This window comes from Sciurus vulgaris (genome assembly GCF_902686455.1).
Source record: "Sciurus vulgaris genome assembly, chromosome: 11".
Taxonomy (NCBI): Eukaryota; Metazoa; Chordata; class Mammalia; order Rodentia; family Sciuridae; genus Sciurus; species Sciurus vulgaris.
This window is the reverse complement of record NC_136472.1, coordinates 118013038-118030355: the sequence shown is the minus strand read 5'-3', so window position 1 is coordinate 118030355 and position 17318 is coordinate 118013038. Positions and strand designations below refer to the sequence as shown.

The 17318-nt window shown below is 41.9% G+C and overlaps 1 protein-coding gene across 6 annotated transcripts in view; it reads right to left on the bottom strand.

Annotated features, from left to right (window-relative positions):
* GRAMD1B (GRAM domain containing 1B) overlaps positions 1 to 15068 on the bottom strand; it is a 245247-nt gene extending 230179 nt beyond the window's left edge. For 3 of the 6 annotated variants that reach the window (XM_079104497.1, XM_079104496.1, XM_079104499.1), the window contains exon 1: positions 14563 to 15066. The gene's annotated coding sequence lies outside the window, so the exon portion shown is untranslated. Of the gene's footprint in view, positions 1 to 14562 lie in introns of all 6 variants that reach the window. The other 3 variants (XM_079104494.1, XM_079104495.1, XM_079104498.1) reach the window with 3 other exon arrangements.
* Between the last annotated feature and the right edge of the window lie 2250 nt (positions 15069 to 17318).

Genomic DNA, 17318 nt, shown 5'->3' with positions numbered 1-17318 from the left:
TTCTTCTGTCTGTGTCCTCCATTTTCAAATATGTACTGGTTTTGTCCATGTTGAGAAAGAAAATCTTCAATTCATTCTTTACCCCTGCTGTTGTTACCCTCAGTTTCTTCTCTTTTGATCATTGAACAGGCAAAATGAACAGCCTTACTATACGATCATCATTTCTCATTTACTTCTTTGTCCCCTGCAATAGGACTAATGTCCCTACTACACTGTAGAAATGTATTCTTCAAGATCACTGGTAGTCCAGCTATCAAATTCAAACACATCCTCTTGGTCTGTAATCTCCTTCTCTTTGTCTCATCTGAAACCCTCTACCCCTTTGACGTCATTGACTCTACACTTTCTTTCAAACTCTTATTCTGAGCTCTGATGACAAAACAGTAGTCTAATTCTCCAGTCTATCCCTCTTTGACTTTTAAAAAGGTATTATCTCTTCCCTTATCCCTTGAACATACAGGTGTTCTCCAAACAGATAAATGGATGTCTTTGTCAGAGGAACATCCCACTCCAAAGTGAAGTCCAGAAGAACACAGGAAATGGGGACATGATAAAGCAATCAGTTTGGAGATTTGCCAGGGAAGGTTTTGAAATCCATGTGGAACTTCTAGACTACAGATTGTGAGCTTCAGATCTACCAAATAAAGTCCCAAATCCTGAACTGGATGTTCAGAGAGACTCTAATACCCCTCTCCACCCTTCTCTCTCATTCTCTCTCTAGAAAGCAGCTCTATGTAGCAGGCATTCAGTAAAAATTTGTTGGCCAAAAAGATGTGTGCAGATACTTCATACCTGAATGGCTCATCATCTACCCACTTCCAAACACTCTCCTCCCTTCAACAATCTCCTTCCTTTAGTGTTGGTTCACCTGCTTTATGTGAAATGCTTTTCCAACTTATTTTCCATGTGTGTCAGTCTTATCCACTCTTCAAATCCCGGTGTGAATCTCACCTCCAAGACTTCCTCTTTATCAATGATATTTATTATATTTTTGTTGATAATTTCATATACTATTAATTACTTTTTTTAAAATTTTCTTTTTAGCTGTTGATGAATCTTTAATTTAGTTATTTATATGCAGTGCTGAGAATCAAACTCAGCGCCTCACACATGCTAGGGAAGTGATCTACCACTGAGCTACAACCCCAGCCCTGTTAATTATTTTTAAATACCTTCTTGAGCAACAACATAGAGATGAGCAGCAACTTATGTGTCTTTGTACCCCCATTCCCATAAATCTAACACAGAAAGGGGAAATGCCTGATAAATAATTTCTGATTGCTTTGTTTTATATAATATAGTTGTGTGGGAAGCTCAAGATATGAAATCAGATCCAAATTTGAACTTTGGATGTGTATACTATTAAACTAACCTTGAGGAAGTCTTTCAGTCTCACAAACCTTGGTCTTCTCATCTGTGAAACTGGAAAATTAATAATACTGACTACGACGAAGGAATAAGGTGAGATCATGAATGCATTGTGCTTAGCAAAGTGTTTGGCACATAGTCAAAGTCTCAATAAAAGATTTTTAATGGAAACGATGATAATGATGATGAAGATGATTCTTCAGCTATAGATTTGATCTGGATCATTGCCAAGGTCAAATGAATCATTTATTGAAGCTCTGTGACTACTTTGCTCCATGTGACATGGGGAAGACAGATGCTATCATGCCCCACCTAAGTGATGGCAACCCAGCAACAGAGCTTTAGATGATGTTTTAGTATAGCTCATTCCTAGGATGACTATTCCCACATCTGTCATCTCATGACCCAAGCACTCAGCCCAGAGGGAGAATCCATTAGTCCAATAGCAGAGTGATTTGAAAATAAAAGCAGCGATTCACTGTCTGTTGCTTTGCAATAATTTAACCAAATGGCAGACAAATACATCAGGAGGCTGTTACCAAAATAAAACTCAAAGGTTGTAATGCCTATCGGTCAGTGACATCCTTGAGGTGTCAAGTCTGTTTTTAACTTGCCCTTCCTGCATTAGATGCAAGTTAGGCTGCTCTCAGGCTTTTATTCCAAAGATAGTAAATCTGTGGTTAGAAATCTCTGGACCTTAATGATACCCATGTTTAGGAGAGGGCTCCTTGAAACTCTGCATTGTGGTTTCAGTTAAAGGTTGAACAGAGACAGTGGTTTACTATGACAGAGGAAAGGGCTGTGACTAGGTATGCTTATTTTACATTACCATTATCTGACTCTGTTGGGACTCAACAGCAAATGGCCTAACTTGGAAAACTAGACTCAGTTTGGGGCTGAGGACAATTGGCAGACAAAACACAAAATTACTTGATGAGTTATTTAAGAACAGACAGAAACAATAACACAGATAACAGAGACACAGTTCAGACTACAAACATCATAGATAACATTTTGGAAGCAGTTAATAGCATTTGAACAGACCAAGAAAATAGTCAAAGCATAGATACTAGTAATACATTGAAACTCCCACCACATGCCACATTTCTCTTCTCACTAGCGTGTCTGAGTAGGTACTCAGTAAAGCTATTAACATGGATAACTACATGGCTGTTAACTGATAGTTTGTCCAGATGGGATTCTCCCTGAGGAAAGCAAAATCAGAGAGCAAAAATAATCAGCAATAGAAATGATTCTCCAAAATGACCATCAGTTCTGCACTGCTAAACTTTTAGGGATCTCAAACTCTGGCAAAAGGAGATTGTATGATTTCTTCAACAGTTCAACAATATAACTTATTAATTCATGTTGCAGTGGGGCAGAGGAGGGAGACCAGGAAACTGTTTCAGAGGATTTCCTTAATTCTTTTATGAACAGCTCAGGTCCTTCCCATGCATTTTCTTGTCCACAGTCAAATTATCTTCTCCCAGCTATGCATGCACCTATGTACCTTAGAGATTTCCTCCTTCCTAAGTACATTTTAAGCTTTTCCAGTATTCTTATGGTGTGGCAAAAACCCCAGAGTTAGGAATCCTTGCTTAGGGCCTTTCTGTAGCAATAAACATCTATTCCACCAACCTAACTTCAAGGCCCCAAGCAGGGATTTGGAAGAACTCCCACCTCTTCTGAAAGAGCAGCCTGGAGCTGTAGTATCATCCCTCAGGTTCCTCCACTGTGCAGGTCACATACTCTCAGTCTTAACTTACCAGGCCATAGATCACTTTCAGTCAGTCAATGAAACCTGCACCCACACTACCTCAAGTTCTCCTACAGCCCCCAAACATTCCAGCTAAAAGACCAGGAAAACTCGATGACCTCGCTACATGTTTCTAGCCTCTTTGCTGTATAAGAGACCAAAATGTTTAGAAAGGGTTGGCTCTCAATTATGAACACAAACCTTTACCTGTTAACAGAGGGTGACATATTATAAATAATCAAAGAATCAATTTTGTTACTAGTATAAGAAAGATTTAGAATGTGAAGTGGCAAAACAAAATTGACTTGCTCAGATCACTCTCCCTTAAGCACACACCCACCACACAATGAGGGGAGAAGAAAAAAGAATCAGTGGGTACAGTATAAAAATTTACAAAATAATCTGCAATAGGCAAACTGAGGAAGAGAACATTTTACATGGTTCCCCACAAACTGCCACCTCAGTGGGAATACACTCCTCCAGCAACTGGAGGGTAAAGCTCCTCTGCAGAAAGAGGCAGAACATTCAATTCTGTGTGTTGGGAGATGGGGGTGCCAGTCCCAAATCTATTACCAGTCTAATTTATGAACTTAAATAAGTGACTTCTCTTCTCTGAGCCTCATTTTCTTCATCTATAAAAGGATAAATAAGGTAATCCTGGGCTCCTCAACAGACAGGAATATATCAAAGGAAGACCTCAAAGGCAGCCAAGAGCCTAACTTTTAGTATTTCTTATCCAGAGTTCACCATAAAACTAAGTAACAACTGAATCATGAGAAGAACACTCATGGTTTCCTGTGTAATTGCATTTGACATCTAAATTGAAACCCTGGGTAATTACATTTAGTCTCCTACTGTAATAACAGTGGAAGAAATCAAAACCACCTGTAAGGAAGGATAACAGACTGACCCAGAAAGAGCACCGTCAGGCCTTGCTGCAGTGCTCTGTAATGGAGGTGAACAAACACACAGGCAGATAAGACACAGCTGAGATATTTTTTCCCCTGATTTATAAAGTTCTTTTTTGGATGACATCAATTGTTCACAGATAGTTCGAGAGCTGTTTCCTCTTGGAATTTGTAAGTAGAACAGAGACATGCAGTTGCACCAAACTACAGATTTTATAACAACCCAGTAAACAACATCTAGATACAGAGGGAACTTGAAGATAAGCTGGGGTGGGGCAGAGAACAAGGACAGACACAGCAGAGAGAATTCAAATAGAACAAGTCAGAAAGAGCCAGACAGGTAAGAAGCTCACCTGCTGGTGCTGTTCCCTGAAAGACAGAAAGAGCCTTTATCTGCCTCAGTAGGCCCGTCCTATGCCTGGCTTCTGGTTACAACACTTGGAGAAAGCACGTGGCTATGTGGGGTGAATCAACCCCACAGAACATGCCAGATTGGATAAAAATGGAAACAATCATTTTACTTGGCTGAAGTAGAGGTGTGGGGAATGGCCTAGAAAATTCACTTCATGAACCTAATGTTTCATGAAATGAGACATAGGAACTGTTCTGTGGAAGGGACAAATTTATTTTAAAGCACTATGACATAAAATTAAAAAAATATATAGCCCAGGTTAAAAAAAAAATTCTGTGACTTGGACCTTCTAAAATCTAAGATGAACAAAACTTGCAGTAATACATTTTAGAAATCCATCAAAACATCCATTATTCCGCTTCTGCATCTGTACACAATCATCAGATTTGGGCAGACAAGACCATGAGACATCATCTAGCACAGCAGTGTTTCCTGAAGCCCACTAGTCCAAGATGGAGAGGGATTATCCCGTGTTGACTTTCATAGCCCTTCTTGAGCCCCTGTTCAATAAAAAACCACTTTGATCTTTGATGACAAAAATATGGCTGGTATGTACCCTTGTTGTCATCTTTATCCAGATGTTAACCTAGAATCTCAAAGCCCCTCGGAGACCTGTCAAGATCTCAATCTCCAATCAGTTCAAATTTCTCATTTTATTCCTTCCTTAAATTTTTTTCTTATCACTCTTCCAGTTTAATAGTCACCTTCTAGGTTTCCTTCCCCTGGTTCCAGCTCAGCGGGAGTCTCCTGCAAGCTTAGTGCCTCTGATTCTGCTGAGCCTTCTCAACACATTCACACAAGAGGAGTCCTGCCAGCTGCCTTTCCTGTCCTCTCCTGGGCTATGGTTAAGACTGAGATGACTGTCATGACAGAATATGGTTTCTGACTCGAGCAGGTGCTAGCATTTGGTGGAAATTGTACTTGTCTTCACTCAACAATTTTGCCTCTGCACAACATTTCCATTCTTCTTGAACTCCCTACCTCACTCCCTACTCTATTCTCAGAAGAAGACTTCACCTCTTCCTCACAGGGGAAATAGAAGTTCTCTCTCAAAGTGACTTTCGATGGTTCTTCACATGCAAACTTCTGCAAGTAGAACTCATTCTTTGCTATTTTCTCCAAGGAAGGGACACCTCTTCTCTTTCCTTAAAAGATTTCAATGAAAATTAAATCAATAAACGTAAAATACCTAGCACAACTCTGGACAAATGATAAATATTGGTTCCCTTCCATTCTTACCTCTATACATTTAATCCTTTCCTGTTAGGTTTGTTTGCTAGATTATGTTCCTTCTGCATTCTCAAGAATCCTACCCTCTCTCTTCCCTTTCCTGTATCTTCAACCCTTCCCTTTCTACCTAGTTGTTTCCCCTTATTGATAAACACAAATGAGTCTCCACTTATGAATTTTTTTCATTCTTCCTTCCCATGTGAGTTGTCATTCCATCTCCTTCCCTTCCTGCTGGCTCCAAGTCTCTGCTGTCTTCAGTTCCTAAGCTGTGCACTGTCACTCCCTTGTTCCTGTCCCATCTTTTCCTGCAACTTCACTGAAACTATGTTTTGCCACTTTTATGAATGACCCCCAATGAGTTTACTATATTGCCCTCTTTCGATCTTTGTCCTACTTGAATTTTGATCTCATTTCCTCATCCTTCAGCCCTGCTTCCTTTTTTGACGCTTCACATCTCAAGTTATGGCCATTCATCTAGCTGAGATACCATCAAGCTAGGACACGAGTGAATTCTATGCTCCTCTGCTTCCTTCCCTTGGCTTCCTCCATCCACCTGCCACCGAATTTTGATAACTTCCTTTAATTAGCTCTACATCTAAACATACTTTCCAACCTTTCTTGCCAGACATCAAAACCCTTCCAGTCTCACCTGGACACCCAGCATGCAAGTTTATGGAATCTGACCATAATGTTGGACTCTTCCTGTTTTGGTTCATCCTCCACATGACTATCAGAGTTCTCTTCCTAAAAATCTAATCTGTTCTTTCTTTCCCTCCTGCTGAAAAATATCCTCAGTCTCAGTTAAATACAAATCCTATAACTGGACAAATCCTATAAATCTCACTCCAACTTTTATAGTCTCCTCACCTCTCTGACAGCACACCTTATTTGCAAGCACACAGATGCAGAGAGTACTTCACTAATCCATGCCTTTACACATGCCTCCCCTCTGCCTCAAATAAGACTTCATTCTTCTCTATCTGGAACACATCTATTCACCTTTTGAAACCCAACTCAAATATAGCCTCTGAAAAAGCCCTCTCAGACCCACCTGGACTGTTCTGTTTAGTGCTATGGTTTCGGCATTCCTAGGACACCCATTCTCCTCTTTATGGTCATTGCCAAGATGCCCTTGGCTCGTCTACTTTATGTTTGGCTTCCTTACTAGACCAAGAGCTCCCTGAAGAAAGAACTGTGTTTTCTTCAACTCTGTATCCCCAACACTTACCTTGTTTCTTGTTGAACAAATGTTTGTTGAGAGATCATAACAGGAGGATGTGGTAAAAACATGACAGAAATAAGCAAGAACAGTATGAAATTGGGGTGATGGCACATCACATCCTGTCCACAATTGAGAGATAAGTACTCCCATAGAAAAGAACAGGAGATAAGGGCACTTCTCTGGTGCTCTGTAAAACCTAGATTCTAATCAACAACTTATTTTGCTCCATTGCTCACATGGGAATAAAAATCCATAAAGAGTATAGATGCCTGTATTCTTCTCTTTCCTGTTTCAGGCTTATTGTACCACCTTTCATCCTCTCCCAAGATCAATTATCCAAACTTGATCACAGTCCTATCATTTCGATGAAGTTATATAAACAAGGTAGCCCAAAGGCTCAATGCCTAAATTAAATGTAGCTGTTGCTAAGAGATATCAGGCTTTAGACAGAAGAGTCAAAACCTAACCCTAACACGATGACTCAAATCCATAGTATGTCAATGTCTTAAGAATTATCATACTTTCGAAGGAAAAAAAGAAATGGTAAAATTATTTTTAACCCAATTTTATAAAGTACTCTAACCTCATTAGAGTTAAGCAAACACTCAGAAAATAGCCCTGCTGTTTTTGCTAACATTTTCCTGCTTTTTGACAAGCCAAAATATATTATTCAGCCTGAGTTGGTCTAATTGCTAAATAAAACCATCAGCACAGCCTTATTTACCTGGGTTTGTACGTTCTCAGACAAACAGCAGGAAGCTCATGTATGCAAAAGACCAGCCAAGACCAGAACTTAACATTCCCTATTGATTGTTGCCAACTGAGTTCAAATGGATGGAATGACCCTAGCCAAGATGAAGAAAGACCAAAAAGCTGGTTTATAGAGGCTTGAATCCTAAGGGACTGGTCTCAGTTCTCTTTTGGAAGTGGTAATCTCCCTTATAGTCTGCTCTAATTTCTTTGTCTTACAGAAATTTATTTAACCACTGTTTCAACTAGAGCAGGCTATGGAACAGGATTCACCTTTAAGGATAATTCATAAGAAAAAGAGGATAGCATAGTTATAAGGAGTACGTATAATGCCAACTTTCATTCAGCATTTTTTGTGACTTAAATGTCAAGACAACTTGGCAGTGATTATCATGCCAAAACCTAAAAAAATAAAATAAAACAGGCAATAGGTCTCAAGGAAAAGGATGCAGTCTGCCTTCCTGTCCTAAATTCCTTTAATTAGGTTTGCATAGGTGTTCATATTTTAGGGAATCCCTTTGTATACTAACTAAAAGGAGGTGCTTGGATACCCATACCTGTAGACATAAGTGATTATGGATGATGAGAAAAATGGTGACAAGGGTTGGTGCTAAAAATTTAGGGTGAAATCTACAAAGAAAGCATGGTGTGGAAAATCATAGTGTTTAAAAATAGAACATAGATTTAAGTCCTGGATATAGCACTTACTGCCGATGTGATCTTGGATATCCTATCTCTGTGCCTTAGTTTCTGCAACTATAAAATGTGATTAATAATCATTTATTCTGTATAAGAGCTCTATATGTAATAACCCATGAGACAAATAACATTTAGTGGTACAGGTTAAGTGATAACCAATGATATAAATGATATTTTAATAATACAGGTTGAGCATTCCCAATGTGAAAATCTGAAATCTGAAATACTCCAATATTCAATTTGGGGCACCACAAAGTGGAAAATTCTACTCCTGACCTCAGGCGAAGGGTCACAGAGGCATTTGCACAAGACTTTGGGTTCAATCTCCAGTACTGACAAAATAAAAAAGTGCATTAAAAATACCATGTAAAATAACTTTTAGGCTATGTGTACAAGGCATACATGACAAATTGATTTCCTACTTAGAGTCAGGTCTCCCACCCAATGCATCTTATTTGCGTATAAGCAAATATTTCAAAATTCAAAACACTTCTGGTCCCAAACATTTCAGATAAGAGATACCTAATAAAATAATAATAATGAAGAGTTCAGAGGTTCTTTGTTTATTGGCCATACTCTTGAAAGGGCTAACTGTCATCCTCACCAGGAGTATGGGAAATTTGGATAAAGACTTTAAGTTCGCTACTTCCAAACAAGTTCAGGAATTCATTTTGCAGTTTTGTCTTTACAAAGACTGGAGCATGAAGAGAATTGGGGCCCAAGTATAGAAGTCTGGGGGAACATATGACAAGGCAGCAGTGGGGACATTCGTATCCTGCTCCAGGGACTTGTGCAGCTGACCTTGTGGAAACGTGCTCAACTCTAAGCCCTTGCGAGACAGAGGCTTCACCCCTGGGAGTAGTAAAGGAAGTCCTAAACTGGCTTGTCTTTTTCCTTCTTCCTCAACATGCATACATAAAAAGGTTTCTTGATTTCAAAGCCATGCCAGACACATTGCAACCACCAGATAGCCAAGAAAAAAGAACGTTGAGAAAAAAATGCAAATGAAAGCCTGCTTAAAGGTGGGGCTGGGGAGGAAATTGGCCTCTGCTTTTTCCTTAATGAACTGTCAATCCTTCATTTCCTTGAGTCTTGAAACCATATCCATGTGGCTCATGTCAATGCTCTCAATCGCTCCCTGCGTTTGAGATGAAGATACCTTTTTATAGTAACTGCAGGGAATATTCTCTGGCTTAGTAAAACTGTTTAATGCCAAAAGGAAAGATCAGCCCCTGCAAGGCCAGCTAGCAGGAAGAAGCATTCATTTCTAAGTTAAACTGTCCCACCCATTGCTCCCTTTGAAGTCAGAATGGATTCAGCTGAGTCTATCTAGATGGTGGACGTGTCAGAACAGCAGTTTAGAGGTTAATAACAGGGGAATTATATAATCTTTCAACCATAAGGAAGAAGAACACACAAATATCCTATTATACACAAACATGTGCAAGGCAGTGACAAGTCTTTTGTTTAGTCTTACATTTGCCCATCTACCCAACCAACCTTAACTGATTCACTGGCCTCCATAACATCTATTATTGGTTATATATAAAGGGGCATTCGTTTAATTGCTACTAGATCTCCTGGGACTTAGGGGAGTTAGTCCATGTCTAAACCAATAAGATATTATCTGCTTTGTGTTCTCACCAAGTACGAGATGTACGGTCTCATTACACTTGCTGTCTAAGCACTGTCGAAGCAGCAGAGATGAGCTGCCCTGGTCAGGCCAACAAATAGGGCGAGTGTCCAAATTCTAAGCAGTGTTTCCACTGAAGGCAAGTTCAGCCAAAGCAAGTCATCTTTTGCCACCAATCAGATCTCCATGGAGAACTGGACCAAGAAGTCCCACAAAGACTGGAATCAAATCCAGAGCCAAAAAAAAAAAAAAAAAATGAGAGGGGAAATGCTAAGCTCCTGCAGGACTCCTTCACTGGATTCTTCCTGCCAACCAAACCAGGGAACAAGGCTCCTTTCTGGTTTCTACCACACTCACCAAAGCAGTTCTTCATGGGTCATTATCAAAGGCCAGGCTTGGTGCCTGCCACCCCCTCTGGAGGATGCCTTCTTATCTGATTAAATAGAATATTATGCTAAATATTCAGCCAACCCGGCACTGGTTGTGTGGGTGTGCTGGATAAAATCTTCATGAAAAAACACCATCACGGGGTCATTTGTTTAATTTCATTTCTGCCAAATGTAAAAATAGAACACGCTGCCGTGAGGGGTTGAGACTTGACAGCATCAATGCGGAACCTTCCAAGCACAAAAACCACGCTGTTCTGCTGGCTCCCTCATGGTCTCCTGCCAGGGGAGAGGCAGAGAAAACCTGCAAGCGAAGTGCTGCTTCCTCTTTTCTTCTGCCCTTTTCCCCTCCGTGCCCTTTTCTTGCACATACTCCCTGCATCTTCCTCTTGCCCCATCCTCTCTTTCCTCCCACTTGGCTTGTTTCTCTCCCTGCTGCCACGCCCTCCTCTCCTTCATCATTTCCAGGTGTCATTCCTCGTCTTCTCTGCTCTAGGAACCTGTTCTCCTCCTGTACCGCCAGTATCCTCACCTGGGCTTCTCTGTCCTGCTGAGGCAGCTGTCTCCTGGCCCGCGGGGTCTCACAAACTTCTCTAGGAATTGCTCTCCTCTGCCCTCACCCCTCTCTGCTCCCTCCTGCAAACCCCAGAAACTGAAAATGCCTATAAAGATGAAATTTCAGAGATCAATTAGATCAAATGGCAGATGAGCTGTAGGAGCTGTCTTTTTCATACTCCCTCATCTAGCTAAATATGTTTAGGATCACTGAGCTCAGCAACCACGGTGGGAGGGGGAGCAGACAGGTGGTGCGTCGCTGGTCTTGGGTTTTCAACAGATCATTTTTTTTTTTTTTTTTTAATGAAGGTTTTCTTAAAAATAAATGCTCAAGTTGCATTCTCTCATTCCAATCCTTGAAGCCCACAGCCACCTTCAAATTAACTCTGTTACAACCCTGGCTCAGAAAAGAAAAAGTTCTCCTTCACCAGAGGTTCCAAAGCTCATGGGGATGGTGAGAGGAGAAATGCTACCTACTTCATGTCTCTTAAAGATCTCAGTAAGGTCCCGCTATTTGACCAGGTTTCAAATCAAAGAAGTCAGGTTGTTTCAAAACCGTTCTGGCAGCTAATAAAACCACCTCCGTGTAGCTCCCTCAAAATGCTTAGAAGAGGGTCCTCGCCAGTGGTGCCTGTGAATGACAGGTGATATTCTTCTCTCTGAAGATAAAACTTCACTGTTGGTATAAGGAACGACTATGAGAAAATGTTGTTAGCAAACCATTAACTCATAGATTCATCAATGTCAACTGATTCTATAAAAGAACTTAGATTTCTATTTTTATGGCAATCTTATAGATCTGTACATGAGTCTCCTGCCAAAGTGTTCCCCCATCTAATGCACTCTATTTTCACGTACACTAAATGAGGCTTCAATAAATTAAGGTGACCCTCTTAAGAACATGTGCCTCCTCAGAATCCCATTTCCTAAAACCTGTCCTTCTCTGCCGTAATGCTGTTTTCATACCTCCTACCTCTTATTAGCAACATCCATTATTGTGCAGATGTGAAATGCAGCAAGTACAAAGCAGATGGGGCATGCCTTAGAAGCCAGAGCTTTGCATACATCAAATAAAAGCTAAATGGAATCTAACAGCCAAAATATACATGCAATATTTCTGTTCTGTACAGATTAGGATACTAGATCAAATTATGGAACTAATGCATTTATTGCCATTTGAAGAATGATAGTGTTTATATATTTCTGAAAAAGAAATACAGTTCTTGATGTGCCAATCCACAGGCGCAACAGGGAACAGGAGAGGAAAAAAGAAAAGATTCTGACCAAGCTGAAAGATCCATCAAGACCAAACCAGGTTATAAACTGTGGTAGCACCCCCAAAGGAAAGCAAAAAAAAAAAAAAAAAGGGGGGGGGGTAATAATTTGTAGCAGACAGCACTCCAAAGCCACAAACAGCCAAAAACTACAAGCCACCTGTGCAAGAGCAGCAGCCAGTGGGAGCAGAGCCCTGGAAACATCTCTGGAGCACAGCTGCAGCCCTGGGGCTGATGATTTCAGTTACAAGTCTACCAATGGCAGATGTGTGAGATGGGAGTTCATCTGCAAGGACATCAAATGGCAGCCATGATCCAAGAGCAAAGGATGGGAGGTGGTGGCAAGGATCAATGTCATCTCCTTATAAAAATGATTTCAATTAAGATCTACGATCCTTTAATACAGCAAGTCACCAAACAAAACACTCACATTTGATGGCAATGTCAATTTAAGATATTACAACAGTACCCCAGTTTGACTAGGTATTGATTAGTTGCCCATGATGGTTTCTTTTCAATCCTAATATCAAAGCCTAGCCTCAAATCTTTAAGACCAAACAACTTTGAATGTGGACAAGGGGAACCAAAACTTCCACATGATCTTTAAAGACTCTGGTTCTCTCAAATTTCAATGATGTCTAATAGAGTTCTCTGCCTTTTACAAGTTACCAAGTAAATGAGCTAAGGGAAGGACCTCAAGCAAACACTGGTGATCTCACCATACATCATCAAAGGCAGCTAACGTTCTGAGAATCAGTGAAGGGGGCATGGATAGAGACATCCAGTATGAGCAAGAGACATGGTCTTCAAATAAGGAACAAAGGTGGGAGGTACCTTGAACAAAGGGAATAAGTGTTCACTTCAGCCAGAGAACAAAACTGAATTGCTCACAAAGGGCTACATACCTATACATTGTCATCTAATTTCCTAAATACTATTAAATGTGTGTGTGTGTGTGTGTGTGTGTGTGTGAGAGAGAGAGAGAGAGAGAGAGAGAGAGAGAGAGAGAGAGAGAGAGAGAGAGAGAGAGAGAGAGAAGGGGGGAGTGGTACACTAGAAAGTATGAGTGACTTTGACTACACCACAGTGAACCTCCATATCAGATTAGGGATAAAGTGGGACCTTGGACTAAGGGGTAGAAATGTAGCATTTTCAACTTATTTCCAATATTCATTGTGCTAAACTTACAGAAAGAACCTCAGCTAAGACTCTGCCCTCCAGAAGAGCCACCAGCTGGAGATGTGTCCAAGTATGCATTGGCAAAGGAGTTAACTCAGTTCCCTGCACAAATTTGTTTTTGCCTGGAATGGTGGGAGTTTTACATCTGCTGCTGTCATGAAAACATCTTCTTTTATTTTTTACAAGTCTTTTAAAAATTATTATTTCCTCAGAAAAATCTAGGAATCTTCCATGCATATGTGATTTGTACAATCCTCCCACTTCTCCTCCTCTTCAATATTGGGCCTAGGGTAGAGTTGTCTCTCACAATTGCTTCAGGTCATTCAAAAATCAGAGCCTGCGTGCATGTGATCAACTGCTTGTCCCTATATTACCTTGAGTGAGGAACTTTTTGAGGAATGAAGTTTCTCCAGGCTTGAGGTTGATTAATGGATTCTAACAAGTTGTCTGGGTTCTAACAACTTCATTCTAATGACCACACCTTTCACTCCTTCATCTACTCCATAAGAGTTGCCCTTCCATGCATTCCTGTTACCCCATGCATTCCTACCTCCAAACCAGGAGTCCCTTCCATTGCTAAACCTTCCACCTCCAACCTATGGGGGATATTAGAAAAAGTGGAGTCTCTCCCTCATCTCACCAGGTACCTTCAGATAAACCCAAAGATGTGCATTTTGTCTTTCGGCCACTGTCTTCGACTTCCACAGTGCAAGGGGGATATGCAAAAGATCCATGGGGGCAGTCAGGTGGAGTAATGGAAGCGCTGTCCAGAACAAGGAAGACTAGTGCCCCCAGTTCAGACTTTTGTGAGAAAGGCGGGAAGAAGCAGACACAACCTTCAAGCCCTCAACCGCATCCTCGCCACTTGTTCTCTGAACATTACCAGCACTGAATGAAGAAGCCAGCTAGGCCACCTCCGGAAATTGATGGAGGTAATCTATCACTGGTTTCCTGGGGACTCTGAGGTGTTGGACACCACAGCCAGGCCACAATCCATGTTAATAGCTTTACCTTGCCCTCTGATAACTTTGATGTTCCGCTAAGAAAATTCAGTTGAGAACAAATAGCACCCCACCCCCACTCCCACCCCCAATGTTTCCACTGCTTCCAGTTTCACAGGGATCCCTTATCATCAGCCATATATCCAGGTGTGTTCCTCCGAGGACTGGGGAGGGTCAGGAAGTTCTTACCTGGGTCTGCTGGGAGAGCCACTCATGTGGACACACGATCCAGGCGCGCCGCGGTCAGTGACGTCCAGGGCACACCAGCTGCTGGCTACTGCTCATATCTCCCCGCCGGCCTGGCTTTGCAAACAGGGAAGAGCCAGTCCCATCTGGAGGAGAAGAGAAGCGCGGAGCCTTTGGACGCGCGAACCCGAGAGGTGCAGGGCGGGCGGGGAGCCCAGCTCCGGCACTGGCGCTCCGGGGCGCAGGGCACACAGGACACCTTAGGATCCCAGCGGAGCCCGGACGGCTGTCTGCGCCCAGGCGGGATTGGGGCCGCTAGCGCGGAGAAAGTGGGACTCCCCCGCTCTCCGTGGGCTGCGAGGCTCCCACGGTCTCGGTGGCTAGGTGTTACCGCATCGCTTTCCCTCTTTCTATATATATACACGGCCCCCTCCCTCCGCGTCAGCGTTTCTCCGTGTTGTCCCCGACTCTCCCTCTGCTTTCCTCTCGCTTCTCCAGCTCGCGAGTCTCGGTCGGTCCCTCCGGCTCCCTTCGCATTCCCCCTCTCCTCTCTCTCCTCCCCTCACCCTCCCTCTCTGGGTGAAGCCTGCCCGCCTGGATTCTCCCGGTATTGCCTCGCTCCAACATTTAGCACTGCAGTGTAACTCGGGGACACACAACCAGACAATTGCTTTAAAACCAACCGCTCCTTTAAAAATCAGACCATCAAGTTTAGTGTGGAAGCCGGCACCAGAAGCTCCGCTGCCTTGTGGCTAGGAGGAGATATTAGCCCACATGGAACCCAGATGACTGTATTTCACGGGAAGCTATGGAAAAGGGTGTAGGGAAGATGGATGGCACAGATCAGCATAAGTCCACAGGTGACCTGCGGGGTCTTCAGGATGAGGTGGCGCCCTACTGGGCAGTGTCGAAATCATGGTACTGCAAAGCAGGGTAGCACTCAAGGAATTATTGGGTTCGAAGCGCTCATTTTGCAGATGAGAAAAATAAAGCTCAGAGAGGTCTTACCGAGTCTTCCAGGATCACACAACTAAATAGAAAAGGGGAGACCTGTGTGATCCTGTTGTCAGGGCTTCCAAGTTCCCACACCTGAAACAGAATGGTTAGTCTGGGCTTGGGTATCAGGTGGCCCAGGAGGTTCAGTTGTCAGTCTCCATGCCAAGTGCCCCCATGTCACTAGGAGCCCATGAAGAAAACACAATCAGCCAGTTCACAAGTTAACACTGGCCTCTTGCCAGAACCACTTCTAAAGACCTCCCTTCTTCCAGGAAACCCTGAAGAATGACAAACAGAAAAGGCACAGTGGTGTCGCTTTGCCCGCCACCATTCTGAAGACTTGAAAGAGAGAAATGACAAATCCCTTTTCATTGCTCTCTTCCATAGACCCAGCTAACAAGATCTGCTTCATAAAACCTCCATTTTCCGTTTATTATTTTCTACCCTTCTCTCCATCCTTCCTGTCATTCTGACCACTTTGACACAAATATTTTCATATTACCCACAATTTTCCCTATTTGCTTTTTACACCTACACTAAAGTACTACCTGGCAGTGGTGGCTCATAAATCAAAATGGTTTTCTCACTGGAAGACCACTGAGTGGGTGGTAATGTTAATTTCCTTTTCTGAGAAGATGTTATTACCCTGGAAGAATCTTCTTACTCACACACATCCCTCTCGGGAATGTCACTGGACCACTCTGCAAGTGCTTTGCAGGGTATTTAGGACCTTCAACAGCTCCTTCCTGCTAGGTGAGCCCTGATTTGCTCACAATCATGTATGATGTCTTTGGGGGAAGTTTTGACACCTATTCCACCTTTATGTGCACTGAAACAACTCAGAGGATGATGAAATTTCCCCTGGAGTTATGCTAAAAATCAAGGACAGTTTCCTTTCTTGGACCAAAGACTTAGGGATTAGACCAGAAACTTTATTACAGCTAGAAGAAAAAGGGACAATGCTCCGACTTATAGCACAAGCCACAACTTCCTCAAAAAGACTCCTGAAACTCAGGAAATAAAAGCAAGAATAAATGGGGCAGCATCAAGTTAAAAATCTTCTGCACAGCAAAGGAAACAAGAGTGTGAAGAGAGAGCCTACAAAACAGGAGATTAACATCCAGAATTTCTAAAGAATTAAAAAAACAAAACAAAAACAAAAACAGAATAACCTAATCAATAAATGGGCAAAATGACTGAACAGACATTTCTTAAAAAGGGAAATACAAATGGCCAATAAATATATGAAAAAAATGTTTGACATCCTTAGCAATTATGGAAATGCAAATCAAAACTACCCTGAGATTTCATCTTATTCCAGTTAGAATGGCAGTCATCAAGAATACAAATAATAATAAATGCTGGTGAAGATGCAGGGAAAAGGTGTACACTTTTGGTGGGAAAGTCAAGTCATATAGTTTCTCTCATGGGGAAGCTAGAAAGAAAAGGGGAAAGAAAGGGATTTTCATGAAAACAGAAGGGTGATCAGCAGAGCAGAAGATGGGGATTTGGGGGAGGAGGAGGGGAAGGAAAGCTGAGGTACTGGGGAATGGAACCAACCAAATTACACTATGTGCCTACGCCCCTGCTTCACAATGCATCCTGCTATTTTGTATAATTAAAATGCATCAGTAAAAATAAGAAAAGTTTTTTTTTTTCAAATATGAATTTTGATCTTTGAGAGTTTACAAAATAAGTTGAACATGGAGCTGAAAATGAGAAAGTTGACCTCTAGAAAGCGTTGATCTCTGGGATTTCCAGGG